The sequence below is a fragment of the Pseudophryne corroboree genome, unplaced genomic scaffold (assembly GCF_028390025.1).
Source record: "Pseudophryne corroboree isolate aPseCor3 unplaced genomic scaffold, aPseCor3.hap2 scaffold_142, whole genome shotgun sequence".
NCBI classification, from domain to species: domain Eukaryota; kingdom Metazoa; phylum Chordata; class Amphibia; order Anura; family Myobatrachidae; genus Pseudophryne; species Pseudophryne corroboree.
In genome coordinates, this window is record NW_026968046.1 from 15,363 (window position 1) to 37,869 (window position 22,507).

The 22,507-nt window shown below is 47.0% G+C and overlaps 15 non-coding genes and 3 pseudogenes across 15 annotated transcripts; 8 read left to right on the forward strand and 10 right to left on the reverse strand.

Moving 5' to 3' along the window:
- The first annotated feature begins 1,483 nt into the window (after positions 1-1,483).
- Positions 1,484-1,639, forward strand: LOC134995929 (U1 spliceosomal RNA). Its single transcript, XR_010198638.1, has one exon. It is a non-coding gene; the product is annotated as a U1 spliceosomal RNA (small nuclear RNA).
- Positions 1,640-2,313: 674 nt separating this feature from the next.
- Positions 2,314-2,477, forward strand: LOC134996370 (U1 spliceosomal RNA). The gene has a single exon (XR_010199070.1). It is a non-coding gene; the product is annotated as a U1 spliceosomal RNA (small nuclear RNA).
- A 152-nt stretch (positions 2,478-2,629) lies between these two features.
- Positions 2,630-2,792, forward strand: LOC134996578 (U1 spliceosomal RNA). The gene has a single exon (XR_010199249.1). It is a non-coding gene; the product is annotated as a U1 spliceosomal RNA (small nuclear RNA).
- A 3,303-nt stretch (positions 2,793-6,095) lies between these two features.
- On the reverse strand, positions 6,096-6,259 carry LOC134996176 (U1 spliceosomal RNA). The gene has a single exon (XR_010198882.1). It is a non-coding gene; the product is annotated as a U1 spliceosomal RNA (small nuclear RNA).
- Positions 6,260-6,951: 692 nt separating this feature from the next.
- Positions 6,952-7,093, reverse strand: LOC134996548 (U1 spliceosomal RNA; annotated as a pseudogene).
- A 152-nt stretch (positions 7,094-7,245) lies between these two features.
- LOC134995905 (U1 spliceosomal RNA) lies at positions 7,246-7,409 on the reverse strand. The gene has a single exon (XR_010198626.1). It is a non-coding gene; the product is annotated as a U1 spliceosomal RNA (small nuclear RNA).
- Positions 7,410-8,101: 692 nt separating this feature from the next.
- On the reverse strand, positions 8,102-8,243 carry LOC134996432 (U1 spliceosomal RNA; annotated as a pseudogene).
- A 152-nt stretch (positions 8,244-8,395) lies between these two features.
- On the reverse strand, positions 8,396-8,559 carry LOC134996075 (U1 spliceosomal RNA). The gene has a single exon (XR_010198783.1). It is a non-coding gene; the product is annotated as a U1 spliceosomal RNA (small nuclear RNA).
- Positions 8,560-15,306: 6,747 nt separating this feature from the next.
- On the reverse strand, positions 15,307-15,422 carry LOC134996050 (U5 spliceosomal RNA). The gene has a single exon (XR_010198758.1). It is a non-coding gene; the product is annotated as a U5 spliceosomal RNA (small nuclear RNA).
- A 275-nt stretch (positions 15,423-15,697) lies between these two features.
- On the reverse strand, positions 15,698-15,813 carry LOC134996025 (U5 spliceosomal RNA). Its single transcript, XR_010198733.1, has one exon. It is a non-coding gene; the product is annotated as a U5 spliceosomal RNA (small nuclear RNA).
- Positions 15,814-16,087: 274 nt separating this feature from the next.
- LOC134995985 (U5 spliceosomal RNA) lies at positions 16,088-16,203 on the reverse strand. Its single transcript, XR_010198695.1, has one exon. It is a non-coding gene; the product is annotated as a U5 spliceosomal RNA (small nuclear RNA).
- Positions 16,204-16,467: 264 nt separating this feature from the next.
- LOC134996033 (U5 spliceosomal RNA) lies at positions 16,468-16,583 on the reverse strand. Its single transcript, XR_010198741.1, has one exon. It is a non-coding gene; the product is annotated as a U5 spliceosomal RNA (small nuclear RNA).
- Positions 16,584-16,853: 270 nt separating this feature from the next.
- Positions 16,854-16,969, reverse strand: LOC134996030 (U5 spliceosomal RNA). The gene has a single exon (XR_010198738.1). It is a non-coding gene; the product is annotated as a U5 spliceosomal RNA (small nuclear RNA).
- A 144-nt stretch (positions 16,970-17,113) lies between these two features.
- LOC134995926 (U1 spliceosomal RNA) lies at positions 17,114-17,241 on the forward strand (annotated as a pseudogene).
- Positions 17,242-17,834: 593 nt separating this feature from the next.
- On the forward strand, positions 17,835-17,998 carry LOC134996207 (U1 spliceosomal RNA). The gene has a single exon (XR_010198912.1). It is a non-coding gene; the product is annotated as a U1 spliceosomal RNA (small nuclear RNA).
- A 152-nt stretch (positions 17,999-18,150) lies between these two features.
- On the forward strand, positions 18,151-18,313 carry LOC134996416 (U1 spliceosomal RNA). Its single transcript, XR_010199115.1, has one exon. It is a non-coding gene; the product is annotated as a U1 spliceosomal RNA (small nuclear RNA).
- Positions 18,314-18,988: 675 nt separating this feature from the next.
- LOC134996306 (U1 spliceosomal RNA) lies at positions 18,989-19,152 on the forward strand. The gene has a single exon (XR_010199008.1). It is a non-coding gene; the product is annotated as a U1 spliceosomal RNA (small nuclear RNA).
- A 152-nt stretch (positions 19,153-19,304) lies between these two features.
- LOC134996538 (U1 spliceosomal RNA) lies at positions 19,305-19,467 on the forward strand. The gene has a single exon (XR_010199213.1). It is a non-coding gene; the product is annotated as a U1 spliceosomal RNA (small nuclear RNA).
- The last annotated feature ends 3,040 nt before the right edge of the window (positions 19,468-22,507 follow it).

Consider the following 22,507-nt stretch of genomic DNA (forward strand, 5'->3'; position numbering starts at 1 on the left):
CGGACACGCTTTTTAAACCTTTTTTTCACATCTCTTTATTCTTCTTATGCACATGTATGTTAGTTCTGTGATTTTAACCTTTATGTTTCACTGCAGTTTGGGATAATAATATTAATATTTATCCAATTTTAATACATACTTAATAAAGGTTATATTTTATGATTCATTCATTCTGTCCAGTGCGTCAACAGTGCAGATTTCTTCTTGTTTTTTCTCCCAAATTCTATAACAATGACAGTAAATGTTGTTTCTTTTCAAACAGAACTTTCTTGACCATGCTTCTTGCTTGAAAGATCTGGGAGCACATGGAAAACAGTACAAACCATGCAGTATCACAAGAGCCTTTATTTGATATTTCATGAAGATAGAGCAGAATTGAGGACACGTCAACTATTTCTGCCGAAGGTGGTTCATCTTTCCACATGGTGCCTTTGGCCACTGACACCTTCGTTGAGTCAAAGTCTCTGGCTGTGGTCAGAACTTTGAAAATTTATGTCACCAGAACGGTTCAGATTAGGAAAACAGAGGCTCTCTTTGTCCTGTATGCTCCCAACAGGATTGGGTGTCCTGCTTCCATGTAGACAATTATGCGCTGGATCTGTGGTAAGATTCAGCATGCTCATTCCACGGCAGGATTGCCGTTACTGAATTAGGTGAAGACCCATTCTACTAGAAAGGTGGGTTCATCCTGGGCAGCTGGTCGGGGAGTCTCGGCATTGCAACTTTGCCGAGCAGCTATTTAGTAAACACTTTTGCTAAGTTTTACAAGTTTTAGAGTAAAGGAGATTCAACTGAGGCAGCACAAGGGAACTCTCATCTGGGGACAACAACTGCAGTGAGAACACATATTTTCAGATGAACATGGGAGGGCAGAAGGCTGCCTAATACTGAAGCACCCCCAAACAACAAACCAAATGCAACAACTAGTACAAGCATTCCTGGGGGAAGGTCTGCAGAAGACGGATATGCATATAGTGATGTCATCCAAGCAGTGGGCCAAAGTTGGCTGGAACCCTCATCTGCATATGAAAAGAGAAAAGGGGTATGCAGGGCATGGCGGCCTTTTGCGGCGCTTGGATGACCCTTAGTTCGCATTAAACACCCCCACCCTCCTTCGGTGTGGGGCTCATGTTGGCCATGCCCCAGCCCCTGAAGCATTCAAGCTGATTTCTTGCAGCAGCTTGTCACTGTAACAGCTCCAGAGCTGCTCTGTAAGGCAAGTAAAAGGGTGTGGGCCCTGCAGCACTACCTGTAGTTTGCATTGTGCATTGGAAGGCACAAAGTAAGCAGACAGGAGGAGAAGTCAGGATAGTCCACAAGGGTATAGAAGGGAGGGGCTCAAGAAAAAAGAAGTGGAAACAGACAGCAAACTAGGCTGGAGAGAGACCTGAGACAAAGAGATCTGAATTATATGAGAGCCGACCAGGGGAAACATAAATTATGCAGTCTAGTTTCCCACATTTGGGGAAATCGCAGGGGCAGCACACCCAGGTGAGATACTATAATCAGGAAGGTGCTTCTCCCAGGGCAAGGCTCACCCATTGCACACTGGGTGTGCTGCTCCTACGATTTCCCCAAATGTGGGACACTTGACTGCATAATTTGTGTTTCCTCTGGTCGGCTCTCGTATAATTCAGATCTCTTTGTCTCAGGTCTCTCTCCAGCCTAGTTTGCTCTCTGTTTCCACTTCTTTTTTCTTGAGCCCCTCCCTTCTATACCCTTGTGCACTATCCTGACTTCTCCTCCCGTCTGCTTACTTTGTGCCTTCCAATGCACAATGCAAACTACAGGTAGTGCTGCAGGGCCCACACCCTTTTACTTGCCTTACAGAGCAGCTCTGGAGCTGTTACAGTGCCCAGCTGCTGCAAGAAATCAGCTTGAATGCTTCATGGGATGGGGCATGGCCAACATGAGCCCCACACCAAAGGAGGGTGGGGGTGTTTAATGCGATCTAGGGGTCATCCAAGCACCGCAAAAGGCCGCCATGCCCTGCACGCCCCTTTTCTCTTTTCATATGCAGATGAGGGTTGAAGCCAACTTTGACCCACTGCTTGGATAACATCACCATATGCAAATCCATCTGCTGCAGGCCTTCCCCCAGGAATGCTTGCACTAGTTGTTGCATTTGGTTTGTTGTTTGGGGGTGCTTCAGTATTAGGCAGCCTTCTGCCCTCCCATGTTCATCTGAAAATATGTGTTCTCCCTGCAGTTGTTGTCCCCATATGAGAGTTCCCTTGTGCTGCCTCAGTTGAATCTCCTTTACTTGACAGAGATGTGCCTGAGCAGCGGCCCTCCCCAGCCCTATCCCAAATCATACTTATTTTGCATAGGAGACACCATGGTCATGAAAATTGTTCACCCAGGGTGAGGTTCATTCATTGCATTCTGGGTATGCTGACCCCTGTGATTTACCCAAATGTGGGAAACCCGCCTGCATTATTTGTGGTAGTTGGGGACTGTGTTTGTGTTTTCCGCTGGTCAGCTCTGGTAAAAGTCAGATTTCTTTGTCTCAGATCTTCCTCTAGCCTTGTTCTTCTTTCGAGAGTTCCATTGTGCTGCCTCAGTTGGATCTCCTTCACTTGACAGGGGGGTGCCCGAGCAGCGACCCTCCCCAGCTCTAGCCCAACTCCTACTTACCTGCCAGGTGAGATACTATGATCTTGAAGGTGCTTCTCCCAGGGCAAGGCTCAACCATTGCACTCTGGGTGTGCTGCCCCTGCGATTTCCCCAAATATGGGAAACTTGACTGCATAATTTGTGTTTCCCCTGGTCGGCTCTCGTATAATTCAGATCTCTTTGTCTCAGGTCTCTCTCCAGCCTAGTTTGCTGTCTGTTTCCACTTCTCTTTTCTTGAGCCGCTCCCTTCTATGCCCTTGCGCACTATCCTGACTTCTCCCGTCTGCTTACTTTGTGCCTTCCAACGCACAATGCGAACTACAGGTAGTGCTGCAGGGCCCACACCCTTTTATTTGCCTTACAGAGCAGCTCTGGAGCTGTTACAGTGCCCAGCTGCTGCAAGAAATCAGCTTGAATGCTTCAGGGGCTGGGGCATAGCCAACATGAGCCCCACACCGAAGGAGGGTGGAGGTGTTTAATGCGAACTAGGGGTCATCCAAGCGCCGCAAAAGGCTGCCATGCCCTGCATAACCCTTTTCTCTTTTCATATGCAGATGAGGGTTCCAGCCAACTTTGGCCCACTGCTTGGATGACATCACCGTATGCAAATTCGTCTCCTGCAGACCTTCCCCCAGGAATGCTTGTACTAGTTATTGCATATGGTTTGATATTTGATGGTGCTTCAGTATTAGGCAGCCTTCCGCCCTCCCATGTTCATCTGAAAAAATGTGGTCTCCCTGCAGTTGTTGTCCCCAGACGAGAGTTCCCTTGTGCTTCCTCAGTTGAATCTCCTTAACTTGACGGGGGAGGGGCTTGCCCGAGCAGCCACCCTCCCCAGCCCTATCCCAACTCATACTTATTTTGCATATGAGATCTCTATATCATGAAGATTGTTATCACAGGGTGAAGTTCATCCATTATATTTTAAAATAGGAAGGTTCAAATTACATATTTGAATTGCATCTATGTGCTGGATTCAAATGTCCCCCCCCCTTCCTTTCTCAATTGTGCCCGTCAGCAGCTATTCTAAGGTTGCTGCCAATGGGTGTGACACATTAATTTCTTCTGTGGGGTACACTGGACTCCACAAGGATTCACATTGGGGTGTAGAGTAGGATCTTGATCTGAGGCACCAACCGGCTCAAAGCTTTTGACTGTTCCCAAGATGCTCAGCGCATTCTCCTCTATAACCCCGCTTCCATGAACAGGGAGCTCAGTTTGTAGTTGGTGCCTTCAGTAGCAGGCCACTTAACAGGGGCCTGCCTCAGGCAGCCTATTCTTAGCTATTAATTTTGACAAGAAAATAAGAACTTTTTTTATGAGAATCTACAAGGGCTGCAGCAGGCTAGGTCTAATAGACATCTTTACTGCAGCTTCATCACTCCCAGCGGCGCTGTATACTCCCGTGCCCTGGTTGCTGGGTCACTGCAGCGGAGGCTCCGGTTTCTTCCTAAGGTCAGTCACACACGCACCGCCCTTCCGGATCACGAGGCCGCTGATGAAGGGGAGCGTGGCCGTAGGGGGTGGACCGTGTGCGCACTGGCGTGGACACTGATTACTGGGCAGCCGCTCCACGAGCCACCAGGTACAGTTAAGGAGCACAGGTCTGGGGTTTTTTCTCCCATATTAAACCAATTTTGTACTGCCCGCAGCGCATTGTGATAGGTAATAGGGCCTGATTCAGGTTGGATTGCAATCACAGTAAGCGATCCAACTGCAAAAATTGCTAAGAGCATACGCATGTGCCTGCATTTTCTGCGGCACCCCGCAGAGAATGCGATCGCCTCTGCCTGTCAATCGGGGCAGGGGGGGAGAGGGGGGTCAGCAACACTCCATTTCCAAGTCAGGGATGGAGCGGTGCGGGGGCAAGGCTTCAAAATGGGGTCTGCAACGGAGGAGACACAGGGGGCGTGGTCACAGCGGCTGTATGACATCACATTCAGCCGCTGTGATCACAAAAATGGTGGCGGCTTCCTGCGCGCACATACAGTCTGCACCAGCAGGAGGCTACACCATTTTTTATGATCACGCTGAACTGCAGTGCGACTGCAATTACAGATTGGTCAAGAAGGGAGGCGTCATGCTGGGTGGCCATGTCCTGTCACTGTGCAGGAGCCAGCACCGCTCACACACTAGTCCCCGGGTGCAGCCCCCAACCCCCGGGACACCCGGAGCAACAAAATGTAGATTCAGGCCACCAGGCCACGCCCCTACCTATGAAACCATGCCTCCTTTTTACCATTGCGCTGCTTATCTGCGCGCACTGCATTACAATCTCCTTCGCCACCTCTCTGGGTGTCACCAGTGATAGTGACACCTCTGCCATGCTTGTAGCAGCTGGTCCTAAGATCTACGCCTCAAGCCCTGAGTGTTTGCCCTTGTGACTTGTTGATCATCATAGCGAAGCAGATGCTTACAGAAAACTGCAGGGGCTTAGATTGAAAATAAAAAAATATATGGGTATAAGGTAGAGAGGAGCGGGTTCGGTTCTCCGAGAACCGAATTCCCCACGAACTCCACGTGGTTTACACTGGTCCGAGGCAGGCTCGGTTGTTCCCGCCTGACTCGGAAAACCTGAACAAGGGAAAATGTCATCATCCCGCTGTCGGATTCTCGCGAGATTCGGATTTCATATAAAGAGCTGCGCGTTGCCGCCATTTTTACTCGTGCATTGAAGAGGGAGCGGAGAGGACGTGGCTATGTTCTCTCAGTGGAAATCTCAATATCAGTGCTCAGTATCAGTGGTTACTTATTGCTGCTCAGTAATACTAGTAGTGTGTCTCTCCTGCTCAGTGTCAGTTCTCAGTAGTATCCTCATCAGTGCTCAGTATCACTGCTCATTGTCTTGTGCTGCATTGTGGTGCTCAGCATACTACAGTACATTACTAATAGTCCAGTGCTGCATCTTGCTGCTCAGTGTCAGTTCTAGTATCCTCATCAGTGCTCACTATCACTGCTCATTACATTGTGGTGTTCTGTATACTACAGTAACATAGTAATATAGTAACATATAGTAATATAGTTTTTGAGGTTGAAAAGAGGCAAATTGCCCATCGTGTTCAACCTGTTTTAAGTTGTGATGATTCTACATACTTGCTGAATAATGTTTTATGACTAGTTAACTACTACAACTCATGTTACCCCCGGATTAACCATGTTGATATTTTAAGTATTATAACCTTGGATAGCTTTTTCATTCAGAAATGTATCCATTCCTTTTTTAAATCCAATTACAGAGTCCGCCATTACCACCTTCCCCGGCAGGGAATTCCACATCCTGATTGCCCTAACAGTGAAGATCATAGTATCTCACCTGGCAGGTAAGTAGGAGTTGGGCTAGAGCTGTGGAGGATTGCTGCTTGGGCACCCCCTGTCAAGTGAAGGAGATCCAACTGAGGCAGCACAAGGGAACTCTCGAAAGAAGAACAAGGCTAGAGGAAGATCTGAGACAAAGAAATCTGACTTTTACCAGAGCTGACCAGAGGAAAGCACAAACACAGTCCCCCACTACCACAAATAATGCAGTCGAGTTTCCCACATTTGGGGAAATCACAGGGGTCAGCATACCCAGAATGCAATGAATGAACCTCACCCTGGGAGAACAATCTTCATGACCAAGGTATCTCCTATGCAAAATAAGTATGATTTGGGATAGGGCTGGGGAGGGCCGCTGCTCAGGCACATCTCTGTCAAGTAAAGGAGATTCAACTGAGGCAGCACAAGGGAACTCTCTTCTGGGGACAACAACTGCAGGGAGAACACATATTTTCAGATGAACATGGGAGGGCAGAAGGCTGCCTAAAACTGAAGCACCCCCAAACAACGAACCAAATGCAACTACTAGTGCAAGCATTCCTGGGGGAAGGCCTGCAGCAGATGGATTTGCATATGGTGATGTCATCCAAGCAGTGGGTCAAAGTTGGCTTCAACCCTCGTCTGCATATGAAAAGAAAAAAGGGGTGTGCAGGGCATGGCAGCCTTTTGCGGCGCTTGGATGACCCCTAGTTCGCATTAAACACCTCCACCCTCCTTCGGTGTGGGGCTCATGTTGGCTATGCCCCAGCCCCTGAAGCATTCAAGCTGATTTCTTGCAGCAGCTGGGCACTGTAACAGCTCCAGAGCTGCTCTGTAAAGCAAGTAAAAGGGTGTGGGCCCTGCAGCACTACCTGTAGTTTGCATTGTGCGTTGGAAGGCACAAAATAAGCAGATGGGAGAAGTCAGGATAGTGCACAAGGGTATAGAAGGGAGGGGCTCAAGAAAAAAGAAGTGGAAACAGACAGCAAACTAGGCTGGAGAGAGACCTGAGACAAAGAGATCTGAATTATATGAGAGCCGACCAGGGGAAACACAAATTATGCAGTCAAGTTTCCCACATTTGGGGAAATCGCAGGGGCAGCACAGCCAGAGTGCAATGGGTGAGCCTTGCCCTGGGAGAAGCATCTTCATGATCATAGTATCTCACCTGGCAGGTAAGTAGGAGTTGGGCTAGAGCTGGGGAGGGTCGCTGCTCGGGCACCCCCCTGTCAAGTGAAGGAGATCCAACTGAGGCAGCACAAGGGAACTCTCGAAAGAAGAACAAGGCTAGAGGAAGATCTGAGACAAAGAAATCTGACTTTTACCAGAGCTGACCAGAGGAAAGCACAAACACAGTCCCCCACTACCACAAATAATGCAGTTGAGTTTCCCACATTTGGGGAAATCACAGGGGTCAGCATACCCAGAATGCAATGAATGAACCTAACCCTGGGAGAACAATCTTCATGACCATGGTATCTCCTATGCAAAATAAGTATGATTTGGGATAGGGCTGGGGAGGGCCGCTGCTCAGGCACATCTCTGTCAAGTAAAGGAGATTCAACTGAGGCAGCACAAGGGAACTCTCATCTGGGGACAACAACTGCAGGGAGAACACATATTTTCAGATGAACATGGGAGGGCAGAAGGCTGCCTAATACTGAAGCACCCCCAAACAACAAACCAAATGCAACAACTAGTGCAAGCATTCCTGGGGGAAGGCCTGCAGCAGATGGATTTGAATATGGTGATGTCATCCAAGCAGTGGGTCAAAGTTGGCTTCAACCCTCGTCTGCATATGAAAAGAATAAAGGGGTGTGCAGGGCATGGCGGCCTTTTGCGGCGCTTGGATGACCCCTAGTTCGCATTAAACACCTCCACCCTCCTTCGGTGTGGGGCTCATGTTGGCTATGCCCCAGCCCCTGAAGCATTCAAGCTGATTTCTTGCAGCAGCTGGGCACTGTAACAGCTCCAGAGCTGCTCTGTAAAGCAAGTAAAAGGGTGTGGGCCCTGCAGCACTACCTGTAGTTTGTATTGTGCGTTGGAAGGCACAAAGTAAGCAGACGGGAGAAGTCAGGATAGTGCACAAGGGTATAGAAGGGAGGGGCTCAAGAAAAAAGAAGTGGAAACAGACAGCAAACTAGGCTGGAGAGAGACCTGAGACAAAGAGATCTGAATTATATGAGAGCCGACCAGGGGAAACACAAATTATGCAGTCAAGTTTCCCACATTTGGGGAAATCGCAGGGGCAGCACACCCAGAGTGCAATGGGTGAGCCTTGCCCTGGGAGAAGCATCTTCATGATCATAGTATCTCACCTGGCAGGTAAGTAGGAGTTGGGCTAGAGCTGGGGAGGGTCGCTGCTCGGGCACCCCCCTGTCAAGTGAAGGAGATCCAACTGAGGCAGCACAAGGGAACTCTCGAAAGAAGAACAAGGCTAGAGGAAGATCTGAGACAAAGAAATCTGACTTTTACCAGAGCTGACCAGAGGAAAGCACAAACACAGTCCCCCACTACCACAAATAATGCAGTTGAGTTTCCCACATTTGGGGAAATCACAGGGGTCAGCATACCCAGAATGCAATGAATTAACCTAACCCTGGGAGAACAATCTTCATGACCATGGTATCTCCTATGCAAAATAAGTATGATTTGGGATAGGGCTGGGGAGGGCCGCTGCTCAGGCACATCTCTGTCAAGTAAAGGAGATTCAACTGAGGCAGCACAAGGGAACTCTCATCTGGGGACAACAACTGCAGGGAGAACACATATTTTCAGATGAACATGGGAGGGCAGAAGGCTGCCTAATACTGAAGCACCCCCAAACAACAAACCAAATGCAACAACTAGTGCAAGCATTCCTGGGGGAAGGCCTGCCGCAGATGGATTTGCATATGGTGATGTCATCCAAGCAGTGGGTCAAAGTTGGTTCAAACACCTTTGCAAAGTTCTATAAGTTTGATACCCTGGCTGAGGAGGACCTCCTGTTTGCTCAATCGGTGCTGCAAAGTCATCCGCACTCTCCTGCCCGTTTGGGAGCTTTGGTATAATCCCCATGGTCCTTACGGAGTCCCCAGCATCCTCTAGGACGTAAGAGAAAATAAGATTTTAAACCTACCGGTAAATCTTTTTCTCGTAGTCCGTAGAGGATGCTGGGTGCCCGTCCCAAGTGCGGTCTACTTCTGCAAGACTTGTATATAGTTATTGCTTACATAAGGGTTATATGTTAGTTTTCATCGGTCTTGGACTGATGCTATGTTGTTTTCATACTGTTAACTGGGTAGTATATCACAAGTTATACGGTGTGATTGGTGTGGCTGGTATGAATCTTGACCTTGGATTAACAAAAATCCTTTCCTCGTACTGTCCGTCTCCTCTGGGCACAGTTTCTCTAACTGAGGTATGGAGGAGGGGCATAGAGGGAGGAGCCAGTGCACACCCAGATCTAAAGTCTTTCTTAAAGTGCCCATGTCTGCTGCGGAGCCCGTCTATCCCCCATGGTCCTTACGGAGTCCCCATCATCCTCTACGGACTACGAGAAAAAAAAATTACCGGTAGGTTTAAAATGTTATTTTTTTCTCTGCAACCCACTGCTAAATTGTGCTTCCTAGCTGTTTTTTATAAAATCACTTAATTAAATCTAACTCTGATTACGTCAGAGAAGGCCAGGTACCCTACACCATAAGAGGGGGTTTGAAATTTTGACTTGTCTACTTAAAGATCACCAAAATCTGATGACAAGGTCAATTACATCCCTGGGTGGGATTGAACCACCAACCTTTTGGTTAATAGCCCATGTAAGTGCAAGAAATCCTGAAGCACTCACTCATCATGGGAAAGTACCAATGTGTTTCTTACAAAAATTCTCCAGATTATTGACTTTTTAAAGTTTTTCTAGGAAACGTTCTAGATGAATGCTTATTAGCCTTTGTCAGTATTGACTTTCGCAAGGTGTCTCTGTGGCGCAATCGGTTAGCATGTTTGGCTATTAACCAAAAGGTTGGTGGTTCAATCCCACCCAGGGATGTAATTGACCTTGTAATCAGATTTTGGTGATCTTTAAGTAGACAAGTCAAAATTTCAAAAACCCCCCTTATGGTGTAGGGTACCTGGCCTTCTCTGATGTAATCAGAGTTAGATTTGATTAAGTGATTTTATAAAAAAACAGCTAGGAAGCACAATTTAGCAGTGAGTTGCAGAGAAAAAAAATTATGCTGGCAGAAAAGTCCAATTGAGTGATTAAACAGCTCTTCATTTTCTGATTTTATGTTTATGCTAACAAATTTGCTCTCTGAAAAGTGTCCACAAAGCCAAGTCTCTGATTAACACCTTTGTAGGAATGGTTTTTCACCTATTACTGAATTAAACTTGCTTCATTGGAAAGGCATCAAAGATGCATCCTCATTTCAATGTCTACTGAAATAATACAGGTTGACACCAGGAAACGTCACTGCATCCTTGCTGCTTCCTCATGGGGAAGTCTGTTTAATGTGAAAACAAGGTGATATCTAATCAGCACACAGGTAAGGAATTAAGAAAATCTTTCTTTATGGGTGAAGATGTTTCTCACAAATTGTTGTCCCAATGCATCATTGAAATTCAAGATGGAAGATGATTTTCATATATCACTTGTACATTTTGCATTGCTCTTCTGGTGACAATGTAGTTTGTTTTTGTCAATTACCATTTCAGTAATAGGGTAAAGAAAATTAAGTGGATTTTTTAAAGAAAACAATGCTGTCAATATACTATTAAAACAAATTAAAATGATAAAAGTTATTGTACTTTAAGTAAAAATAAAAGTGCCAAAATATCAATCCCAGTTTTTGATTACTTTAATTATAAAAAAAAAAATGCACATAGCAGAGGATAGTTTCGATCAATCGACCTCTGGGTTATGGGCCCAGCATGCTTCCATTGCACTACTCTGCTGCTCATGGAAGTGTCAGAGATCCTGAAGACTAAATTGATTAAAGGCCTTAAAGTACTGGACTATAAGGAAAGACTTACTAGGCTGAATATTTATACACTAGAAAAGAGGTGCCTAAGAGGAGATATTATTAATATCTTCAAATATGTAAAGATACATAACAAAGAGTTATCAGAGGAATTATTTATTAAAAGAACACGTGGTCACTCGCTGCGACTGGAGGAAAGTTCAGAACGCAATGGAGGAAAGGTTTCTTCACTGTTAGGGCAATCAGGATGTGGAATTCCCTGCCAGGGAAGGTGGTAATGGCGGACTCTGTAATTGGATTTAAAAAAGGAATGGATACATTTCTGAATGAAAAAGCTATCCAAGGTTATAATACTTAAAATATCAACATGGTTAATCCGGGGGTAACATGAGTTATAGTAGCTAACTAGTCATAAAACATTATTCAGCAAGTATGTAGAATCATCACAACTTAAAACAGGTTGAACACGATGGGCAATTTGCCTCTATTCAACCTCAAAAACTATGTTACTATATTACTATGTTATTGTAGTATACAGAACACCACAATGCAATGAGCAGTGATAGTGAGCACTGATGAGGATACTAGAACTGACACTGAGCAGCAAGATGCAGCACTGGACTATTAGTAATGTACTGTATTATGCTGAGCAACACAATGCAGCACAAGACAATGAACAGTGATACTGAGCACTGATGAGGATACTACTGAGAACTGACACTGAGCAGGAGAGACACACTACTAGTATTACTGAGCAGCAATAAGTAACCACTGATACTGAGCACTGATATTGAGATTTCCACTGAGAGAACATAGCCACGTCCTCTCCGCTCTCTCTTCAATGCACGAGTAAAAATGGCAGCAACGCGCAGCTCTTTATATGGAATCCGAATCTCGCGAGAATCCGACAGCGGGATGATGACATTTTCCCTTGTTCAGGTTTTCCGAGTCAGGCGGGAACAACCGAGCCTGCCTCGGACCAGTGTAAACCACGTGGAGTTCGTGGGGAATTCGGTTCTCGGAGAACCGAACCCGCTCCTCTCTACCTTATACCCTATCAATTTTTTTATTTTCAATCTAAGCCCCTGCAGTTTTCTGTAAGCATCTGCTTCGCTATGATGATCAACAAGTCACAAGGGCAAACACTCAGGGTTTGAGGCGTAGATCTTAGGACCAGCTGCTACAAGCATGGCAGAGGTGTCACTATCACTGGTGACACCCAGAGAGGTGGCGAGGGAGATTGTAATGCAGTGCGCGCAGATAAGCAGTGCAATGGTAAAAAGGAGGCATGGTTTCATAGGTAGGGGCGTGGCCTGGTGGCCTGAATCTACATTTTGTTGCTCCGGGTGTCCCGGGGGTTGGGGGCTGCACCCGGGGACTAGTGTGTGAGCGGTGCTGGCTCCTGCAAAGTGACAGGGCATGGCCACCCAGCATGACGCCTCCCTTCTTGACCATGCTGTAATTGCAGTCGCACTGCAGTTCAGCGTGATCATAAAAAATGGTGTAGGCTCCTGCTGGTGCAGACTGTATGTGCGCGCAGGAAGCCGCCACCATTTTTGTGATCACAGCGGCTGAATGTGATGTCATACAGTCGCTGTGACCACGCCCCCTGTGTCTCCTCCGTTGCAGACCCCATTTTGAAGCCTTGCCCCCGCACCGCTCCATCCCTGACTTGGAAATGGAGTGTTGCTGACCCACCTCTCCCCCCCTTCCCCGCCCCGATTGACAGGCAGAGGCGATCACATTCTCTGCGGGGTGCCGCAGAAAATGCAGGCACATGCGTATGCTCTTAGCAATTTTTGCAGTTGGATCGCTTATTGTGATTGCAATCCAACCTGAATCAGGCCCTATTACCTATCACAATGCGCTGCGGGCAGTACAAAATTGGGTTAATATAGGAGAAAAACCCCCAGACCTGTGCTCCTTAACTGTACCTGGTGGCTAGTGGAGCGGCTGCCCAGTAATCAGTGTCCACCGCAGTGCGCACACGGCCCACCCCCTACGGCCTCGCTCCCCTTCAGCAGCGGCCTCGTGATCCGGAAGGGTGGTGTGTGTGTGACTGACCTTAGGATGAAACCGGAGCCTCCGCTGCAGTGACCCAGCAACCAGGGCACGGGAGTATACAGCGCCGCTGGGAGTGATGAAGCTGCAGTAAAGATGTCTATTAGACCTAGCCTGCTGCAGCCCTTGTAGATTCTCATAAAACAAGTTCTTCTTTTCTTGTCAAAATTAATAGCTAAGAATAGGCTGCCTGAGGCAGGCCCCTGTTAATTGGCCTGCTACTGAAGGCACCAACTACAAACTGAGCTCCCTGTTCATGGAAGCGGGGTTATAGAGGAGAATGCACTGAGCTTCTTGGGAACAGTCAAAAGCTTTGAGCCGGTTGGTGCCTCAGATCAAGATCCTACTCTACACCCCAATGTGAATCCTTGTGGAGTCCAGTGTACCCCACAGAAGAAATTAATGTGTCACACCCATTGGCAGCAACCTTAGAATAGCTGCTGACGGGCACAATTGAGAAAGGAAGGGGGGGGGGGGGGACATTTGAATCCAGCACATAGATGCAATTCAAATATGTAATTCGTACCTTCCTATTTTAAAATATAATGGATGAACCTCACCCTGTGAGAACAATCTTCATGATCAAGAGATCTCATATGCAAAATAAATATGAGTTGGGATAGGGCTGGGGAGGGCTGCTCGGGCAGCACCTCCCCCGTCAAGTTAAGGAGATTCAACTGAGGAAGCACAAGGGAACTCTCGTCTGGGGACAACAACTGCAGGGAGACCACATCTTTTCAGATGAACATGGGAGGGCGGAAGGCTGCCTAATACTGAAGCACCATATGCAACAACTAGTACAAGCATTCCTGGGGGAAGGTCTGCAGCAGACGGATTTGCATACGGTGATGTTATCCAAGCAGTGGGCCAAAGTTGACTGGAACCCTCATCTGCATATGAAAAGAGAAAAGGGGCATGCAGGGCATGGCGGCCTTTTGCAGTGCTTGGATGACCCCTAGTTCACATTAAACACCCCCACCCTCCTTTGGTGTGGGGCTCATGTTGGCCATGCCCCATCCCCTGAAGCATTCAAGCTGATTTCTTGCAGCAGCTGGGCACTGTAACAGCTCCAGAGCTGTTCTGTAAGGCAAGTAAAAGGGTGTGGGCCCTGCAGCACCACCTGTAGTTCGCATTGTGCGTTGGAAGGCACAAAGTAAGCAGACGGGAGGAGAAGTCAGGATAGTGCGCAAGGGCATTCTTTTCTCTTAGTCCGTAGAGGATGCTGGGGTCACATTAAGAACCATGGGGTATAGACGGGATCCGCAAGAGACATGGGCACTTTAAGACTTTCAAAGGGTGTGAACTGGCTCCTCCCTCTATGCCCCTCCTCCAGACTCCAGTTATAGGAACTGTGCCCAGGGAGACGGACATTTCGAGGAAAGGATTTATTGTTAAACTAAGGTGAGCATCTTACCAGCTCACACCTTAAACATGCCGCAGAACGTGGCATTCAACAGAACACAAGCCAACGGCATGAACAATTGCAGCAAAAAGCTGACCAGAACCATAACACAACATGTGTATAACCACAAGTAATAACTGCAGACACAGTATGGACTGGGACGGGTGCCCAGCATCCTCTACAGACTAAGAGAAAAGGATTTACCGGTAGGTATTAAAATCCTATTTTCTCATACGACCTAGAGGATGCTGGGGTCACATTAAGAACCATGGGGTTATACCAAAGCTCTTGAACGGGTGGGAGAGTGCGTACGACTCTGCAGCACCGAATGACCCAACTTAAGGTTATCATCAGCCAAGGTATCAAACTTGTAAAACTTAGCAAAAGTGTTTACTAAATAGCTGCTCGGCAAAGTTGCAATGCCGAGACTCCCCGACCAGCTGCCAAGGATGAACCCACCTTTCTAGTAGAATGGGTCTTCACCTACTTCAGTAACGGCAATCCTGCCGTGGAACGAGCATGCTGAATCTTACCACAGATCCAGCGCATAATGGTCTGCATGGAAGCAGGACACCAAATCCTGTTGGGAGCATACAGGACAAACAGAGCCTCTGTTTTCCTAATCTGAACCGTTCTGGTGACATACATTTTCAAAGTTCTGACCACAGCCAGAGACTTTGACTCAACGAAGGTGTCAGTGGCCAAAGGCACCATGTGGAAAGATGAACCACCTTCGGCAGAAATTGTTGACGTGTCCTCAATTCTGCTCTATCTTCATGAAAGATCAAATAAAGGCTCTTGTGATACTGCATGGTTTGTACTGTTTTCCATGTGCTCCCAGACCTTTAAGCAAGTAGCATGGTCAAGAAAGTTCTGTTTGAAAAGAAACAACATTTACTGTCATTGTTATGCAAATAAACTTACATTAAAGCTAACAAGAAAGCACACTCGTTCTGTCTTTAAACTGATAAAAGAAACCCCAATAATATGGGGCATGCAAAAATTGAGATAAAACTCAGTTTTGCTCCTCTCCACGGAAATCTTTAATAAAAGGCGAAATATTTGTTAGTTCTGAAGAGAAACCAGAGCATGACCAAGATTCCACCTGTCGCCTGAGTGCCATGCCAGCAGTTCTCATTCAGCTGAAAGTGAGCACCCAATTTGAATGAAAGAAAGCAGATTTCTCACCAGGCTTCCCCTTGCTATAAACATGGTTTGTACTCTTTTCCATGTGCTCCCAGATCTTTCAAGCAATTAGTGTGGTCAAGAAAGTTCTGTTTGAAAAGAAACAAACATTTACTGTCATTTCTATGCAAATGAGCTTACATTAAAGCACACTCGTTCTATCTTTAAACCGATAAAATAAAACCCCAATAAGATGGGGCATGCAAAAATTGAGATAAAACTCAGTTTTGCTCCTCTCCACGGAAATCTTTAGTAAAAGGTGAAAGATTTGTTCGTTCTGAAGAGAAACCAGAACATGACCAAGATTCCACCTGTCGCCTGAGTGCCATGCCATCAGTCCTCATTCAGCTCAAAGTGAGCACCCAATTTGAAAGAAAGAAAGCAGATTTCTCACCAGGCTTCCCCTTGCTATAAACATGGTTTGTACTCTTTTCCATGTGCTCCCAGATCTTTCAAGCAATTAGTATAGTCAAGAAAGTTCTGTTTGAAAAGAAACAAACATTTACTGTCATTTCTATGCAAATGAGCTTACATTAAAGCACACTCGTTCTATCTTTAAACCGATAAAAGAAACCCCAATAAGACGGAGCATGCAAAAATTGAGATAAAACTCAGTTTTGCTCCTCTCCACGGAAATCTTTAGTAAAAGGCGAAAGATCTGTTCGTTTTGAAGAGAAACCAGAGTATGACTAAGATTCCACCTGTCGCCTGAGTGCCATGCCAGCAGTCCTCATTCAGCGCAAAGTGAGCACCCAATTTGAAAGAAAGAAAGCAGATTTCTCACCAGGCTTCCCCTTGCTATAAGCATGGTTTGTACTCTTTTCCATGTGCTCCCAGATCTTTCAAGCAATTAGAATGGTCAAGAAAGTTCTGCTTGAAAAGAAACAGACATTTATAGTCATTGTTATGCAAATAAACTTACATTAAAGCTAACAAGAAACTGATAAAAGAAACCCCAATAATATGGGGCATGCAAAAATTGAGATAAAACTCAGTTTTGCTCCTCTCCACAGAAATCTTTAATAAAAGGCGAAAGATTTGTTCGTTCTGAAGAGAAACCAGAGCATGACCAAGATTCCACCTGTCGCCTAAATGCTGTGCCAGCAGTCCTCATTCAGATCAAAGTGAGCGCCCAACTTGAAAGTAAGCAGATTTCTCACCTGGCTTCTCCTTGCTATAAGCATGGTTTGTACTGTATTCCATGTGCTCCCAGATCTTTCAAGCAAGTAGCATGGTCAAGAAAGTTCTGTTTGAAAAGAAACAAACATTTACTGTCATTTCTATGCAAATGAGCTTACATTAAAGCACACTCATTCTATCTTTAAACCGATAAAAGAAACCCCAAAAAGATGGGGCATGCAAAAATTGAGATAAAACTCGGTTTTGCTCCTCTCCACGGAAATCTTTAATAAAAGGCGAAAGATTTGTTCATTCTGAAGAGAAACCAGAGCATGACCAAGATTTTTATCTGAAAATATGTGTTCTCCCTGCAGTTGTTGTCCCCAGATGAGAGTTCCCTTGTGCTGCCTCAGTTGAATCTCCTTTACTTGACAGAGATGTGCCTGAGCAGCGGCCCTCCCCAGCCCTATCCCAAATCATACTTATTTTGCATAGGAGATACCATGGTCATGAAGATTGTTCTCCCAGGGTGAGGTTCATTCATTGCATTCTGGGTATGCTGACCCCTGTGATTTTCCCAAATGTGGGAAACTCGCTTTTATACCCTTGTGCACTATCCTGACTTCTCCTCCTGTCTGCTTACTTTGTGCCTTCCAATGCACAATGCAAACTACAGGTAGTGCTGCAGGGCCCACACCCTTTTACTTGCCTTACAGAGCAGCTCTGGAGCTGATACAGTGCCAAGCTGCTGCAAGAAATCAGCTTGAATGCTTCAGGGGATGGGGCATGGCCAACATGAGCCCCACACCGAAGGAGGGTGGGGGTGTTTAATGCGAACTAAGGGTCATCCAAGCGCCGCAAAAGGCCGCCATGCCCTGCATACCCCTTTTCTCTTTTCATATGCAGATGAGGGTTCCAGCCAACTTTGGCCCACTGCTTGGATGACATCACCGTATGCAAATCCGTCTTCTGCAGAACTTCCCCCAGGAATGCTTGCACTAGTTGTTGCATTTGGTTTGTTGTTTGGGGGTGCTTCAGTATTAGGCAGCCTTCTGCCCTCCCATGTTCATCTGAAAATATGTGTTCTCCCTGCAGTTGTTGTCCCCAGATGAGAGTTCCCTTGTGCTGCCTCAGTTGAATCTCCTTTACTTGACAGAGATGTGCATGAGCAGCGGCCCTCCCCAGCCCTATCCCAAATCATACTTATTTTGCATAGGAGATACCATGGTCATGAAGATTGTTCTCCCAGGGTGAGGTTCATTCATTGCATTTTGGGTATGCTGACCCCTGTGATTTACCCAAATGTGGGAAACTCGACTGCATTATTTGTGGTAGTGGGGGACTGTGTTTGTGCTTTCCTCTGGTCAGCTCTGTTAAAACTCAGATTTCTTTGTCTCAGATTTTCCTCTAGCCTTGTTCTTCTTTCGAGAGTTCCCTTGTGCTGCCTCAGGTGGATCTCCTTCACTTGACAGGGGGGTGCCCGAGCAGCGACCCTCCCCAGCTCTAGCCCAACTCCTACTTACCTGCCAGGTGAGATACTATGATCAGGAAGGTGCTTCTCCCAGGGCAAGGCTCACCCATTGCACTCTGGGTGTGCTGCTCCTACGATTTCCCCAAATGTGGGACACTTGACTGCATAATTTGTGTTTCCTCTGGTCGGCTCTCGTATAATTCAGATCTCTTTGTCTCAGGTCTTTCTCCAGCCTAGTTTGCTGTCTGTTTCCACTTCTTTTATCTTGAGCCCCTCCCTTCTATACCCTTGTGCACTATCCTGACTTCTCCTCCCGTCTGCTTACTTTGTGCCTTCCAATGCACAATGCAAACTACAGGTAGTGCTGCAGGGCCCACACAATCTTTTACTTGCCTTAAAGAGCAGCTCTGGAGCTGTTACAGTGCCCAGCTGCTGCAAGAAATCAGCTTGAATGCTTCAGGGGATGGGGCATGGCCAACATGAGCCCCACACCAAAGGTGGGTGGGGGTGTTTAATGCGAACTAGGGGTAATCCAAGCACCGCAAAAGGCCGCCATGCCCTGCACGCCCCTTTTCTCTTTTCATATGCAGATGAGGGTTGAAGCCAACTTTGACCCACTGCTTGGATGACATCACCATATGCAAATCCATCTGCTGCAGGCCTTGCCCCAGGAATGCTTGCACTAGTTGTTGCATTTGGTTTGTTGTTTGGGGGTGCTTCAGTATTAGGCAGCCTTCTGCCCTCCCATGTTCATCTGAAAATATGTGTTCTCCCTGCAGTTGTTGTCCCCAGATGAGAGTTCCCTTGTGCTGCCTCAGTTGAATCTCCTTTACTTGACAGAGATGTGCCTGAGCAGCGGCCCTCCCAGCCCTATCCCAAATCATACTTATTTTGCATAGGAGACACCATGGTCATGAAGATTGTTCACCCAGGGTGAGGTTCATTCATTGCATTCTGGGTATGCTGACCCCTGTGATTTCCCCAAATGTGGGAAACTCGCCTGCATTTTTTGTGGTAGTGGGGGACTGTGTTTGTGTTTTCCTCTGGTCAGCTCTGGTAAAAGTCAGATTTCTTTGTCTCATATATTCCTCTAGCCTTGTTCTTCTTTCGAGAGTTCCCTTGTGCTGCCTCAGTTGGATCTCCTTCACTTGACAGGGGGGTGCCCGAGCAGTGACCCTCCCCAGCTCTAGCCCAACTCCTACTTACCTGCCAGGTGAGATACTATGATCATGAAGGTGCTTCTCCCAGGGCAAGGCTCACCCATTGCACTCTGGGTGTGCTGCTCCTGTGATTTCCCCAAATGTGGGAAACTTGATTGCATAATTTGTGTTTCCCCTGGTCGGCTCTCGTATAATTCAGATCTCTTTGTCTCAGGTCTCTCTCCAGCCTAGTTTGCTGTCTGTTTCCACTTCTCTTTTCTGGAGCCACTCCCTTCTATGCCCTTGCGCACTATCCTGACTTCTCCCGTCTGCTTACTTTGTGCCTTCCAACGCACAATGCGAACTACAGGTAGTGCTGCAGGGCCCACACCCTTTTAGTTGCCTTACAGAGCAGCTCTGGAGCTGTTACAGTGCCCAGCTGCTGCAAGAAATCAGCTTGAATGCTTCAGGGGCTGGGGCATAGCCAACATGAGCCCCACACCAAAGGAGGGTGGGGGTGTTTAATGCGAACTAGGGGTCATCCAAGCACCGCAAAAGGCCGCCATGCCCTGCATGCCCCTTTTCTCTTTTCATATGCAGATGAGGGTTCCAGCCAACTTTGGCCCACTGCTTGGATGACATCACCGTATGCAAATCCGTCTGCTGCAGACCTTCCCCCAGGAATGCTTGTACTAGTTGTTGCATATGGTTTGATATTTGATGGTGCTTCAGTATTAGGCAGCCTTCCGCCCTCCCATGTTCATCTGAAAAGATGTGGTCTCCCTGCAGTTGTTGTCCCCAGACGAGAGTTCCCTTGTGCTTCCTCAGTTGAATCTCCTTAACTTGATGGGGGAGGGGCTGCCCGAGCAGCCACCCTCCCCAGCCCTATCCCAACTCATACTTATTTTGCATATGAGATCTCTTGATCATGAAGATTGTTCTCACAGGGTGAAGTTCATCCATTATATTTTAAAATAGGAAGGTACAAATTACATATTTGAATTGCATCTATGTGCTGGATTCAAATGTCCCCCCCCCCTTCCTTTCTCAATTGTGCCCATCAGCAGCTATTCTAAGGTTGCTGCCAATGGGTGTGACACATTAATTTCTTCTGTGGGGTACACAGGACTCCACAAGGATTCACATTGGGGTGTAGAGTAGGATCTTGATCTGAGGCACCAACCGACTCAAAGCTTTTGACTGTTCCCAAGATGCTCAGCGCATCCTCCTCTATAACCCCGCTTCCATGAACAGGGAGCTCAGTTTGTAGTTGGTGCCTTCAGTAGCAGGCCACTTAACAGGGGCCTGCCTCAGGAAGCCAATTCTTAGCTATTCATTTTGACAAGAAAAGAAGAACTTGTTTTATGAGAATCTACAAGGGCTGCAGCAGGCTAGGTCTAATAGACATCTTTACTGCAGCTTCATCACTCCCAGCGGCGCTGTATACTCCCGTGCCCTGGTTGCTGGGTCACTGCAGCGGAGGCTCCGGTTTCTTCCTAAGGTCAGTCACACACACACCGCCCTTCCGGATCACGAGGCCGCTGATGAAGGGGAGCGTGGCCGTAGGGGGTGGACCGTGTGCGCACTGGCGTGGACACTGATTACTGGGCAGCCGCTCCACTAGCCACCAGGTACAGTTAAGGAGCACAGGTCTGGGGGTTTTTCTCCTATATTAAACCAATTTTGTACTGCCCGCAGCGCATTGTGATAGGTAATAGGGCCTGATTCAGGTTGGATTGCAATCACAATAAGTGATCCAACTGCAAAAATTGCTAAGAGCATACGCATGTGCCTGCATTTTCTGCGGCACCCCGCAGAGAATGCGATCGCCTCTGCCTGTCAATCGGGGCAGGGGGGGAGAGGGGGGTCAGCAACACTCCATTTCCAAGTCAGGGATGGAGCGGTGCGGGGGCAAGGCTTCAAAATGGGGTCTGCAATGGAGGAGACACAGGGGGCGTGGTCACAGCAGCTGTATGACATCACATTCAGCCGCTGTGATCACAAAAATGGTGGCGGCTTCCTGCGCGCACATACAGTCTGCACCAGCAGGAGGCTACACCATTTTTTATGATCACGCTGAACTGCAGTGCGACTGCAATTACAGCATGGTCAAGAAGGGAGGCGTCATGCTGGGTGGCCATAAGAGATGAGCGGGTTCGGTTCCTCGGAATCCGAACCCGCCCGAACTTCACCCTTTTTTGCTCGGGTCCGAGCAGACTCGGATCCTCTCGCCTTGCTCGGTTAACCCGAGCGCGCCCGAACGTCATCATCCCGCTGTCGGATTCTCACGAGACTTGGATTCTATATAAGGAGCCGCGCGTCGCCGCCATTTTCACACGTGCATTGAGATTGATAGGGAGAGGACGTGGCTGGCGTCCTCTCCGTTTAGATTAGAAGATAGAGACGAGTGACATTTGATTTACTACTAATTTGGGGAGCAGTTGAACTTGTCAGGAGTACTCAGTAGTGCAGAGTTTTGCTGATAGTGACCACCAGTTATATTATTTATAATCCGTTCTCTGCCTGAAAAAAAACGATACACATACCATATCTGTGCTCAGCCTCAGTGTGCTGCATGATATATCATCTATGTATATCTGACTGTGCTGAGTGCTCACTGCTCACACAGCTTAATTGTGGGGGAGACTGGGGAGCAGTTATAGCAGGAGTACAGTGCACACTTTTGCTGCCAGTGTGACCACCAGTATATTGTCTGCCTGAAAAAGTTAAACACTCCTGTGGTGTTTTTTTTTTATTCTATAAATGCATTCTGCTGACAGTGTCCAGCAGGTCCGTCATACATATATTATATAAATATTTACCTGCAGTAGTGTTATATTTTTTTTTTCATCTTTATCATCTCTATATTAGCAGACGCAGTACGGTAGTCCACGGCTGTGGCTATCTCTGTGTCGTCAGTGCTCGTCCATAATTGTATACCTACCTACCTGTGGTGGGTTTTTTTTTTCTATCTTCTTCATACTAGTAGTTTAGGAGTCTACTGACAGTGTCCACCAGGTCCATCATTATATTATATACCTACAGTAGTAATATATTTATTATATTATCTATACTAGCAGACGCAGTACGGTAGTCCACGGCTGTGGCTATCTCTGTGTCGTCAGTGCTCGTCCATAATTGTATACCTACCTACCTGTGGTGGGGTTTTTTTTTTATCTTCTTCATACTAGTAGTTTAGCAGTCTGCTGACAGTGTCCACCAGGTCCGTCATTATATTATATACCTACAGTAGTAATATATT